General features: G+C 43.3%; 1 protein-coding gene and 1 pseudogene across 2 annotated transcripts in view; one reads left to right on the top strand and one right to left on the bottom strand.

Moving 5' to 3' along the window:
- Positions 1-13,534, bottom strand: part of FAM222B (family with sequence similarity 222 member B) — a 77,055-nt gene that overhangs the window by 16,560 nt on the left and 46,961 nt on the right. The window lies entirely within an intron of this gene.
- Positions 4,010-4,467, top strand: LOC115501367 (annotated as a pseudogene).

The following is a 13,534-nucleotide window of genomic DNA, read 5'->3' as shown; positions in this document are numbered from 1 at the left end:
TGCCCCTCTTTCTTTCTGATTCCACTTTCGGCCACAGTGGTCTCCTTGCAGTTCCTCCAATGAGCCAAGCATCCACCTCCACGCCTTGTACTCCATCTGGACAGCAGCAGTACTGTGATGACAGAGCTACAGAGGACACATTCACTAAGCTGTCCTGCAGATACACTCTTACCCTGTACTTTCTGGAAAGAACCAATCTAGCATGATCACCGCAATCTCTGACATACCTACTAAATCTTGATGCCTACAACCAGGAAGAGATGAAGGGGGGGGGGGGGCTGTGGATCCTAAGAGTTGACCATAACATATTGCACCTCAAACCATAACTCTGGATTTCCAATACGAAGAACAGGAGATAATTAAACCAGCTAAACTGCTAAACTGCAGCAAAGACACATTAATGGATTTACTGACAGTGAACAAAGGAGCAAAAATAATAGGTGAATTCTGTAAAGACTCAAGAGAGTCAGGGCACCTGGCTGGTTCAGTCAGGGGAGCATGTGGCTCTTGATCTCAGGGTTGGGAGTTCAGGCTCCACGTTGGGTATAGAGATTACTTTTATTTTAAAATTTTTTTTTTTCAACGTTTATTTATTATTTTTGGGACAGAGAGAGACAGAGCATGAACGGGGGAGGGGCAGAGAGAGAGGGAGACACAGAATCGGAAACAGGCTCCAGGCTCCGAGCCATCAGCCCAGAGCCTGACGCGGGGCTCGAACTCACGGACCGCGAGATCGTGACCTGGCTGAAGTCGGACGCTTAACCGACTGCGCCACCCAGGCGACCCTAGAGATTACTTTTAAAAAAAGAAAAAAAGACCCTAGGAAATCAATTTTTCGTTTGGGCAGGAGGGGGTGAAGGAAAAAGAAGATACCAGAGCTTGGGGCCCTCCATGATGACGTCCCCAACAAGAACCACCCAGCAACTCGAGAAAACTCATTATCGAGGCTGCTAAGAGTACAGCCCTAATTTGTGACCCTTTAAGAGTTCAAGGCTCTATCTGCCATCCCTTCCAAAAGACTGCTCTTGTACTAAGGAGGTCTTCAAGCCCCTTGACCAGTTTTCACTTAAGTGAAGAATCAGATTCTGCTACGTCAGGGAAGGCAGGGAATGTGGCAAAATCATGAAAGTTGTGATGAAACAGGACGGAAACAATTCCCTTCCACACCCCATTCTAGAAAGAAGGGATGTGCAGTATAAAGTACTTCTCTGGAAGCTGGCAGCTGGGCACAGGCCTTTTCTTTAAAAACTTCACACCACCCACATATTCTGATTACCACCTGGCTTTTTCTAAAAAGCAATCCCAATATAAGTTTACTGTTGACACTTCCAGAAGCCCAAGGAGAGCCAGAAATCAACACTAGCACTACCTCCTGAAGAGGCCTCAAAATTCAAGTTCTGACTTCTAAACAGAATCAAGTAGTAATCTAGAGCTCAGGCCAAATGAGCTGCACACATTACAGAGAAAGTAAAAAAGATCTCCTTGGCAAAGCCTCTCTGTGCGCTCTCAGCCAGCGTTCCCACCGCCAGCTGGCCTGCTCCCTAAGCAGGGCAACTACGGTATCACAGTAAGCCCAGAAAGGTGTTCAAACTCTCCTGGGGCATTCGCACCAGTGCTAGCATTTCCAGACTATCTCTAATCGAGGAACAAAACCCTTGTGCCCACTGGGAAAACTCAAAAGTACTTTCATCTGCCCTCCCACCCACCCCCACCCCAGTCAGAAGACTGCCAGCAGTTACATTAGAGTTGTGATGTCACACTCTGCTTTCCTGGGTGGCATCTGATAAAGGACTATCTCTACCTTAGGGCAGGTCTGCACAGGTAAGAAAACCTCAGCTGGGTTTGTGCTACTTGTCCCTTTTTATGCTTAAGACCACTGAAAGGTAGGGATAGGAGGAGAGAAGATAAAGTGCTGGAAAAAGGATTTATTTTTACTCAGGGGGCTCTGGGGTAAGGTGAAGTGGTCTACAGCCATCACTTCCAGCCCAGTTTCAACACCCACAATCCACTGCCTCCCACTACACTTCTTTGCCAATACTCTCTCCTGCTTTCCCTTCCCTGCAACCCCCCCACCTTCAAAAAGAACCCTCCCCCCTCAAAAAAAAAAAAAAAAAGTTGACTAGCCCAGTAGAAACTGATTCACGCTGTAGTTCAAAAATTTGAATCTGCCATTGTGGTCTTGAGAGAGAGCAGGTGTGAAGCAGGAGCGGGGGGGGGGGGGGGGGTGGGGGGGTGGGGGGGGTGGGGGGGGGTGGAGGAGAGAATCCTAAGCAGGCTCCACACTGTCAGCAAAGAGCCTGATGTGGGGCTCAATCTCACACACGTTGAATTATGACCTGAGCCAAAATCAAGAGTCAGACACTTAACCAATACAGCCACCCAGGTACCCCCCATGTATATGCATCTTTAGAGAATATGATACTGAGAAACTGCATTAATAGTCCTTAGTATCTCTAATTAAAGCCTTCTCATCCAAGAGCTAAAGGCTTATCTAAAAAGACTACTTATTGGGGCACCTGGGTGGCTCAGGCAGTTAAGCATCAGACTCGAGCCCATAGTTGTCCTGAGACAGAGCTGGGCATGGAGCCTGCTTAAGATTCTCTCTCTCCTTCTCTCTCTGACCCTCCCCCACTCACCTGCATGTGTGTGTGCTCCCCCTCAAATCAATCAAAAAAATAAAAAGACTACTTTTTGATAATGGGGAAAAACATTTTATCCTACTGCTCCCTGTTCCTTTACTCCTGGGTCCAAGAAATTAGGCTAAAACCTAACGGAAACGCCAAACCACTGCTCTGGGGATAAACAGGGCAAAAGACAGCAAAAATTACATGTTTATCAAATCAGACTGCAAATCAGTATCTTTATGGTCTGTTACAATAAACAATCTATTCAACAGGTAACTTTGTCCAGATTTAACTGTGAACTTCTGCTGAATTCTACTTTTCGCTAATTACCCAACCTGAATAAAGTTCAGCCACTGCTTAAAGGCATCTTTCTTCTCTATTTTTAACCCCATAAGCAAGTTAAAATTCACTTGGAATTGTGACCTCACAACTCTAGGAGGGTGTGGGGGGATGGCGAATGTTCAGTCTGGGTTGTTTTTTTTTTTTTTTTTTTTTAACACTTACACTTTTATTTTTTTTTTTTATTTTAAGTTTATTTTGAGAGAGAGAGCACACGTGCACATGAGTCAGGGTAGAGAGAGAAGGAGAATCCCAAACAGGCTTTGCACTGTCAGCACAAGCCCGATATGGGGCTTGAACTCACAAACTACAAGATCATGACCTGAGCAGAAATCAACTGAGCCACCTAGGTGCCCCTGGGCTTTTAAAAAATTATTTGTTTTTTTTAAAGTAATCTCTACAACCAGTGCAGGGCTCTCAGGATCTCAAGATCAAGAGTCACATGCCCCAGGGACTGAGTCGGCCAGGAGCCCCAGGGCTTATTTTTTCAAGTCACCCCCACTTAGGTGTCTGGAAACACGACTCCTACTAACTACCCTTCAGAACCTGCCACACAAAGTCCTCTTCCTGTCCTGGGTCCCACTCCATCCTAGTCCAAAAGGTACTTTCTCTACCAGGGCTTTCTTCAGCAAGGATGCTCTTTCCTGGATCCTCTTATTATTTAACTCATCCATGACCCAGTGCTTTCTCTTGAATGTGTTATTCAGGTACTGGGAAAGTATTCTCCCTGGGCATTCTAACCTTACAACTTAGGTGTGTGTGAGCTTCCTAACACCAGAACCTGTCTTTTATTTATCCTTCTAAGAGAGTCAGGAACCAGATTATCACATAACAGATCTTGAATAAATATCACTGGCTCACATTCCTGAAGATAGCATATACTTTAATCTCACGCTCTGGAAATTATCTGAATTTGCATCCTTGAATCATATAGATAATACGAGTGCTGACAAGTGCCTGTGCCTGTGCGTTACAGGTACCTTCACTCCGTGAGAGAACAGAGGGGATTAAAAATGCCTGGGCAGCTCTTTCCACCTCCAGCAGCCATGGTGAGAGGAGATGATGCTGCGTCCGCCTACCTGCAACAGATGGTCCTGCAGAAGTGCTCCAGCTTCCTGATCAAAAGGAACAAGCAGACATACAGCACTGAACTCAATATCCCGAAGGCTCACAACTCCTGCTACAACCGGTGAGTTCACCACAAGACTTTGGGCATGGAGCCGGTGGCTGACGGTAGAGGCTAGTGGTGGTCGTGAGGCCGAGATCCCACCAGTGAAAACCCCGCACCTCCTAGGACTGGACCACCATTAACAAGAATGTCCGGGGCAGCCTCTGCAGCATCAGGCACATGATCCTTAAGAACAAGCACTGCCCAGATCTGTGCACGGCTGCCATCCGCAGAGCCAGTGCCATCCTCTGCAGCCAGAAGCCCGAGAAGGTGAAGAGGAAGCTGGCCGCCCACCAAGAGCTCCTGAGCACCTGTGTCCCACCTCCAAAGCCATAAAGATATCAATCACCAAAAAAGGGGGGGGGGGCTGGGCACTTGAAACAAAAAGCCCAGCTACTACTTTTATTTATATACTCTATTGAAAAAGTATCACTTGATTTCTGTGCTTTAATCTCCATTAAGTAGAAATCAGTGTTCCTAAAAATGTGAAAATGCAGGCTGTGTTTATTGTAGGCAGTGAAATCAGAACTTGTAACTTTTCATTATGGTATGTAATAGGTTTGAGTTTCCAAAGGCCTATCAAGGATGAATCACTTAAGATGAACCATCTTAGACTGACTCTGCATTTAACCACATTCATAACTGCAAGCAGACCTGTCAGAGTGGGTAGAATTTCACTCACAAGTACCTGAGACTGTGCCTAGCAAGACAATGAAAACAAGAAACCACTTTGTTGAGATAAGACACAAATATTGGATTTTTACCTTTTATAATTTTCTGTAGAAACTGGTTCTGAATCAGAAAGTTTCAAATTATTATTCAGATGAGATGTAATTCAGCAAATATGTTACAATTTGTGGCAATTTTTAATCTTCAAAGCCCAAGTCTCATACAAGTCCATGAAAAGCTGCCCAGTGACAGAGAAACAATGATCTCACATCTAGATGGAAAAACTGAGGCAAAAGACCCAAACTGTTTGTTTGTTTGTTTGTTTGTTTGTTTGTTTATTTATTATTTATTTATTTATTTTTTCCAAACTGTTTTTTTAAAAGGAAATCTGTTGGAGCGCCTGGGTGGCCTCAGTGGGTTGAACGTCACTTTGTAAATTTTTTTTTAATGTTTATTTACTTTTGACAGAGAGAAACACAGAATATGAGCAGCAGAAGGGCAGAGACGGAGGGAGACACAGAATTCGAACCAGGCTCCAGGCTCTGAGCTGTCAGCACAGAGCCCGATGCGGGGCTTGAACTCACAAACTATGAGATCATGACGTGAGCAGAAGTCAGATGCTCAACCGACTGAGCCACCCAGACACCCCACATGTCTGACTCTTGATACCGGCTCAGATCATGATCTTGCAGTCCTGGGATCAAGTCTCATGTTGGGTTCTGCGTTGAGCATGGAGCCTGCTTAAGATTCTCTCTCTCCCTCTGCCCCTCCTCTGCACACACTCTCAAAATAAACTTAAAAAAGAAAAAAAAATGTTTAAAGGGAATCTGTTGAAAAGGTATCAAAGTTGGGTACAATTTTAAGTCTTAGGGTGTCTAGAAAGACCTTTAATAGGCCCTGATTGAGCCCAAAACAAGTCAGACCTCAGACAGGTATGATAAAAATAAAAAAGGCGGTTCCCCAGTTAGCTTCTGTAAACTTAGCCAACAGCCACAACACAGAAAAAGAATTTTAAGAATTTAGCAGGCTGTTAAAAACTTTCGGCAATCATGTGTTTACAGAACAGCTAAACAAGTTGCTTATTCATGCCCTTTCTCATCTCCTCAACTGCACAAGGTACAACAGAAGCTAGATTTCTCTAGTGACCCAGAATCACCTCACCAGAGAGCAGGCCCTCTAGCCCAGTCTATAGTCCAACTTTCAAGTCTGAAGGGGGACAGGAATTGAAGAGGCTTAAGGGAAGACACTTGGCTGGCTCCATTCTGGGTATGTAACTACAAGGTGTTATTCTGAAACAAGTCTAGGTGAGAATGTTTGAATCCACGTGTGCCTATGTTTCCTAACCCTGGTACAGAGGTGTCTTTCTTTTCTGGGTCTAAAGTGCCTCATCAAAGCTCACTACTGGGTTTAGAAATTTCAGGACACATTTATATCAATATTTTTGCTATGTGGGGCACCTGGTGGCTCAGTCAGTTAAGCATCTGACTCCTGATTTTAGCTCAGGTCATGAACTCATGGTTTCTGAGTTCAAGCCCCGAATCAAGCTCTCTGCTCCCACTGCGGAACTTGCTTGGGATTCTCTCTCTCCTCGCTCTCTGCCCCTCCCCCTACTCTCTGTCTCTAAAAATAAATAAATAAACATTTAAAAAAAATTTGCTATGTAATAACATTGATTTACAATACTTAAGAGGGTAGTTTATCAAAACTGCAAAGAATAGCTTAAATGAAATTTTGAACAGGTGTTGAAGAGTTATGAATAGAAGCAGTGAAAAAGACATGATCCACAGCAACATATGAATCCATGTAAGGGGAGTGAAGACATGGCTCCCACCAAAGTTGTGTGGAGAAACATAAGCAACTACAAATATAAAGACAGTGCGCCTAGGTGGCTCAGTCACTTGAGTAGTCAGACTTTGGCTCGGGTCATGATCTCACAGTTCGTGAGTTTGAGCCCTGTCTCCGGCTGTGCGCTGATAGCTCAGAGCCTGAAGCCTGCTTTGGATCCTTGGTCTTCTCCTCTCTCTCTGCCCCTCCCTCACTGGTGCTTGGTGTCTCTCTCTCTCTCTCAAAAACAAACATTAAAAAAAATTTTTAAGAAACAGTACAACTATCTAATAATTAAAGAAATGTAAATTAAATGGGATGAGATTTTACTTTTTGCTTATAAAATGGCAAAATGTTTGGAAAAAACCTAAAACTCACAGAGTCAAGGATATAGTGATGAGTCACTAAAATGACATGTTTAAATTGATAGATACATTCTTTCTGGAAATTAGCATAAACAGTTTTTAATTTTGTAATTTTTTTTTTTAATTTTGAGAGAGAGCGAGCGAGAGCAAGCACACAAATAGGGGAGGGGAAGGGAGAAGGTGAGAGAGAATCCAAAGCAGGATCTCACTATAGTGAGAGACAGAATCCAAAGCCCCAATGTGGGGCTCAAATTCATGAACCTCCAGATCATGACCTGAGCTGAAATTAAGAGTTTGATGCTTAACCAACTGAGACATCCAGGCGCCTCAGCACAGTTTCTTAAATATTCATATTCCTTTTTTTTTTTATTTTTATTTTTTTTTAACATTTATTTTTGAGACAGATAGAGACAGAGCATGAGCAGGGTAGGGTCAGAGAGGGAGACTCAGAATCTGAAACAGGCTCCAGGCTCTGAGCTGTCAGCCCAGAGCCCGATGCAGGGCTCGAATTCACGGACCACGAGATCATGACCTGAGCCGAAGTTGGACGCCCAACCGACTGAGCCACCCAGGCGCCCCAAAATATTCATGTTCTTTGATACAGTAACCATACTTCTAAAATCTAACTTAAGGAACTGGGACATTTGGCTCAGTCAGTAAAGCATGTGACTCAATCTCGGGGTCTTGAGTTCATGCCCCATGTTGGGCATGGAGCCTGCTTAAAAACAAAAACGAGACAAAAATAAAAATAAAAGCTAACCTAAGGAACAGTCAGAGATGCAAACAAAAATTTACATACGATTCTCTTCACTCTGGTGTTCCAGTAAAAACTGGGAACAAATCTAAATGTCTAAAAGTAGGAGTGCCCGGTGGCCCAGTTGGTTAGGCTTCTGACTCTTGATTCAGCTCAGGTTATGATCTCATGGTTTGTGGGATTGAGCCCTGCATCGGGCTCTGTGCCCGTAGTGCAGATTCTCTGTCCCTCTCTCTCTGCATCTCCCCCACTCGCTCTGTTTGTCAAATAAACTTTGAAAAAAATTTTTTAAATGTCTAAAAGGAAATGGCTACAAAAATTATGGGATATTCATCTAATGAAGTTAGCATGAGCTTCCCAATTTAAAGAAAAATTTCTTTAATGTTTATTCATTTCTGAGAGAAAGAGAGAGAGCGTGCACACGTGTACTCAAACGAGTGGGGGAGGGGCAAGGAGAAAGGGAGACAGAATGTAAAGCAGACTCCAGGCTCTGAGCTGTCAGCACAGAGCCCTACATGGGGCTCGAACTCATGAAGCATGAGATCATGACTTGAGCTGAAGTCGGACACTTAACCAACTGAGTCACCCAGGGGCCCCATAGCCTCCCAATTAAAAAAAAAAAAAAAAAAAAAAAGGTTTATTTATTTTTGAGAAAGAGAGAGCACTTGCAGGGAGGGGCAGTGAGAGAGAGGGTGACACAGAATCCAAAGCAGGCTCCAGGCTCTAAGCTGGCAACACACAGCCTGAGGCAGAGCTCCAACTCACAAACTGTGAGATCATAACCTGAGCTGAAGTCGGACACTTAACCGACTGAACCTCAGAAGCCCCCCAATTTTTAAAAAATGTTTATTTTTATATTTATTTTTCAGAGAGAGAGAGCAGGGGAGGGGCAGAGAAGCGGGGGGGGTGGGGGTGGGCAGAGAATCCAAAATGGGCTCCATGCTGACAGCAGAGAGCCCAATGCAGGGTTTGAACCCGCAAACCACGAGATCATGACCTGAGCCATAGTCGGATGCTTAACCGACTGAGCCACCCAGTCATCCCTGTGACCAGTCTTTTTTTTAAAAACAATGAATTAGGGGCACCTGGGTGGCTCAGTCGGTTATGTGTCTGAGTTCGACTCAGGTCATGATCTCACGGTTTGTAGGTTCAAGCCCTGCATTGGGCTCTGTGCTGACAGCTCAGAGCCTGGAGCCTGCTTCACATTCTGTGTGTCTCCCCACCCCTCCCACCTTGTGCACACTGTCTCTCTCAAAAATAAACATTAACAAAAAAATTTTTTTTAATTAAAAAATTCACAGTCAAAAATGCTTATTGTTTCATGATTCTCGTTTCAATTATCTCAATTATATGTGTGTATTTATTGGGAGTGCAATCCCTATTGTGAACATAGACAAAAATGTTTGAAAAACATGGCACTATGCCATAGCTGCCTCTCATGTCAGTATTTACTGACCACCTATCATATCCCTCTTCTTACACTATTATATACAACAAAAACATATAATTCTAAGCCACGGTTTTGCTTAAGTGTGAATGTAATTATTGATTTTCCTATGGATTTGGGGAACTGCCTGTCCCAGATCAGCACTGCACTAGAACTCTAGTATACGTTGGCTAGCCTAACACTTAGCAATCATTTCTTAGTGAAAAATCCTTTCAAGGTGAACTATAAAGCCAGCAACTATAACCAAGATAAGAATGCGCTGGGCATAAAGGCAAGAAAGACTTTATGTTCAACTTGTCAGATTTTTTTTTTTTTCAGGGAAAAGTTGTATGAATTTACACTGAGGAAACTATATCCAAGAGTAATACAAGTAATGATTAAATAACATTCTCTCTCATTCTCAAACAATCCTGGCACAGAAAACTCTGTCCCTCCCATCCTAATGCTGTTCCCTGAATGTTAGAAGTAAACTCAAACTCTGAACCTACTTCAACTCATACCTTTTCTTTCTTTTTTTTTTTTTTTTTCAACGTTTATTTATTTTTGGGACAGAGAGAGACAGAGCATGAACGGGGGAGGGGCAGAGAGAGAGGGAGACACAGAATCGGAAACAGGGTCCAGGCTCTGAGCCATCAGCCCAGAGCCCGACGCGGGGCTCGAACTCACGGACCGCGAGATCGTGACCTGGCTGAAGTCGGACGCTTAACCGACTGCGCCACCCAGGCGCCCCAACTCATACCTTTTCAAAGTCAGCTTCCATCTGGATACTGCCATGACAGCATTTGGAAGCTGGGCATCATAGACTCCACCCAGGTCTCTGACAGGAAATACCCCTCTGCTTTCTCAGGTGTTTTAAATTTGGGCAGGGGTGGGGGGTGGGGGGTGGGAAGCCGGACTCCTACCTTTCAATGCCACGCATCTACTATATCCACTATATATTCATTTCGTCTGCTACTTTGTCAGAACTTGTTCTCTGTACACAATACCTTGAGTTTATGTGCCTTACATATCTAGTGAAGTTTCAGAAAGGTTAACAGATTCAGTGCCGACAGGGAACAAAGTTTCACTTATAGTTAACATATTGCCATCCAGGGTTAGTTTGACAGTAGGCAGATTTTAAGGTAAGAGGAGAAACAAAGCATAATTGCTATCTTAATACATTCTGTTCATTTAGGCCCTCCCTTCTTCTCTGCTAGTGGGAGTAGAGGACAGGAGTAGAGGACCATGAGGAATCCTGATGTGTAACAATTTTGGGTGAGGGCTTCTGTAGCCTTAGTAAAAATCGAAAGATCTTACCTTGCTGTTTCATTGAGATTCACTATAACCTGAAGCTTTCTGGCTCACACTCCACGTACCCAAGGAATTACCAGGTTTCTGAAGCTAAAGGGTCTATGAAAGTAGTAGAGACTGCTAAGTCTCGAAAGCACCCAGGAACTGAAAGCCTACTGAACAGGAGCACCTCCTCCTTCTACATCCTACAAACCACTGCAACTAGCTAATGATGTGGCATACTGGTTCAATCCACAGGAAGATGAGAGAATAGAGACAGGGAGCCTGGGTGGCTCAGTTGGTTATGTGTCTGAGTTCGACTCAGGTCATGATCTCACAGTTCGTGGGTTCGAGCCCCACATTGGGCTCTGTGCTGACAGCTCAGAGCCTGGGGCCTGCTTCAGATTCTGTGTCTCCCTCTCTCTCTGCCCCTCCCTGGCTTGCGCTGGCTCTCTCTCTCTCTCTCAAATAAATAAGCATTAAAAAAAAATAAAAGAGAGAGAACAGAGAGTTCCTGCTGGAAGAGTATTTTACAGCGAAACGCCCACTGAAATAAAATTCTGAACTTAGGTTTAAGAGGCTTCCTTATTCCAGGAACTGCCTTGTAAAACAAAATAAAAACAAAGTAGTCCTTTAAACATCTCAAAGATTCAAAGTACACAACTCATACACTGATCAGCAGAATTCTTTTGCTCCTTTCTGTAGCTGTGAAAAATTCCATAATCACTCAGCACTGTTTTTGTTTGTTTGTTTTTTTTAATCAGTGTGTGGCTGGTTCTAACCGGTCAAATGTGTGTCTTATACCATATTAAGCCCCACCCAAACAAAGCAATTTAACTCAAGATTACTTTAGCATTGAATAAATCAGGGAAAAAATTATAGATGTTTTATCCTACAGATGTCCAAATGATGTGCTTTCCTTTATCTCAAAGATACCTCAAAGAAATATGACTAACACTACCCAAATTAACATCTATGACAGGAGCAGAAAACAAAAGTACCCAACTCTTCTATTCCTGGTACACTGCTTCCTTCACTCAGTGTACCCATTCACTCTCCTAATTTCTCCTCTGTAAATTCTCTCCATGGTCTCCCTCACCAACTGAATGTCCTCACCAACCTTCACCCTTTTCCCTCTGTTAAATCACTTTAACTAGATTGGAAATAGAAGGTACCCAAACAGAGTAAGGATGGCAGCCATAAAGTGGTGGGGGGCCCACTATGGTGTGAGAGCATCCCCAGAGGGATGCAGTGACTACTCCACCATCTAACAGCAATGAGCCCCAATACGGTCAAATCAGATCCTGATTTCTAGATACCTGGTTTCCAAATCTCTCTACTAACAGGAACAGAGGCTCTTTGGAGAAATGGCTGAGGCACAGAAATGACTCTGGAAGATCTCATTGTGCAGGAAAGGAAGGAAGTGCTCAAAGACTAACGGTGACATGTCAAAGAACACAGAAGCTTTAGGATATTCAACTGGTGAGGGAAACCTCTGAAAGAGAAGTTTACACAGTAGAAACCAAAAAGAACAACGAATAGGTACATGAGTGAAGGAAGCATGTCCTAGCAATAGAAGAATTATGAACTCTTGTTTTCTACCACTGTTCATAAGATGTTAGTTTGGGGACTATCAGCCAATCTTTTGAAATAAAAGGACAGTGGGGCACCTGGGTGGCTCAGTCAGTTAAGTGTCTGACTTCGGCCCAGGTCATGATCCCGCGCTTCATGGGTTTGAGTCCCACGTCGGGCTCTGTGCTGACAGGCTCAGAGCCTGGAGCCTGTTTCGGATTCTGTGTCTCCTTCTCTTTCTGCCCCTCCCCCACTCTGTTTCTCTATCTCCCAAAAATAAACATTAAAAAAAATTATTTATGAAATAAAAGGACAGCAAATCATTTGATAATCTTTAGGATTAAACATATAATATTTTCCTGATATACTGACAAATTCTGGGATAATTTGAACATCAAACAAATAATGATAAAAGATTATATTCTATTGAATAAAATAGAAAATCCATAATGTATCAAGAAGTTGAATATTCTTTTTTTCTTTTCAAAAGTTTTTAATGTTTATTTATTTTTGAGAGAGAGACAGAGCATGAACGGGGGAGGGTCAGAGAGAGAGGAAGACACAGAATCCAAAGCAGGCTCCCCCGACGCAGGGCTCGAACTCACAGAGCATGAGATCATGACCTGAGCCAAAGTCAGAAGCTCAACCGACTGAGCCACCCAGGTGCCCCTGAATAACTATTCTTATAACCTGAAAACTAATGTAACATTGTACATCAACTATACTCAAATTACCCTTGGTGGCTCAGTTGGTTGAGTGGCAGACTTTGGCTCAGGTCATGATTTCACCATTTGTGAGTTCAAGTCCCATATTGGGCTTTGTGCTGACAGCTCAGACAGAGCCTGGAGCCTGCTTCGGATTCTGTGTCTCCCTCTCTCTCTGCCCCTCCCCGGCTCATGATCGATTGATCTCTCTCCTCTCTCTCTCTCTCTCTCTCTCTCTCTCTCTCTCTCTCTCTCCCCCTCTCTCAAAAATAAATAAAACATTTTTTAAAAAGTTAAAAAAAAAAAAAAGAAAATCACGAGTCCATACTAATGTAAATATATAAAGTAATAAATTGAAAGGGTGGAGAGAAACAGGATACTTGCAGAGTTTCAAAGTATCTCCTTGCAAAATACTTACTAATTACAAAGGGAAAAAGAGTAACTTTACACTAGAAATGCCTAGCAGGCACCACCTTAATCAAGTGATTGAACATTACCAGTAATAGGACACATAAAAATTCTGCACTTCTTGAAATTATGCATTACTCGTAATATTCCTGCTGAAGATATATAACCTAAATTAAACATGAGGAAACACCAGGCAACCCTAAATTTAGGGACTTTCTACAAATTAACTGTCAGAAGTATTAAAGTCATGAAAGTCAAAGGCCTGAAGAACTGTTCCAGACTGAAGGAGACCAAGAATATACAACAAATAAATGCAATGTGTGGCTGGCCTCAGTTAGTAGAGCAGGTGACTCTTGATTTCAGGGTTACGAATTCGAGCTCCAAGTTGGGA

This window comes from Lynx canadensis, chromosome E1, assembly GCF_007474595.2.
Source record: "Lynx canadensis isolate LIC74 chromosome E1, mLynCan4.pri.v2, whole genome shotgun sequence".
Classification (NCBI taxonomy): domain Eukaryota; kingdom Metazoa; phylum Chordata; class Mammalia; order Carnivora; family Felidae; genus Lynx; species Lynx canadensis.
This window is presented reverse-complemented; position numbering and strand designations above follow the sequence as displayed.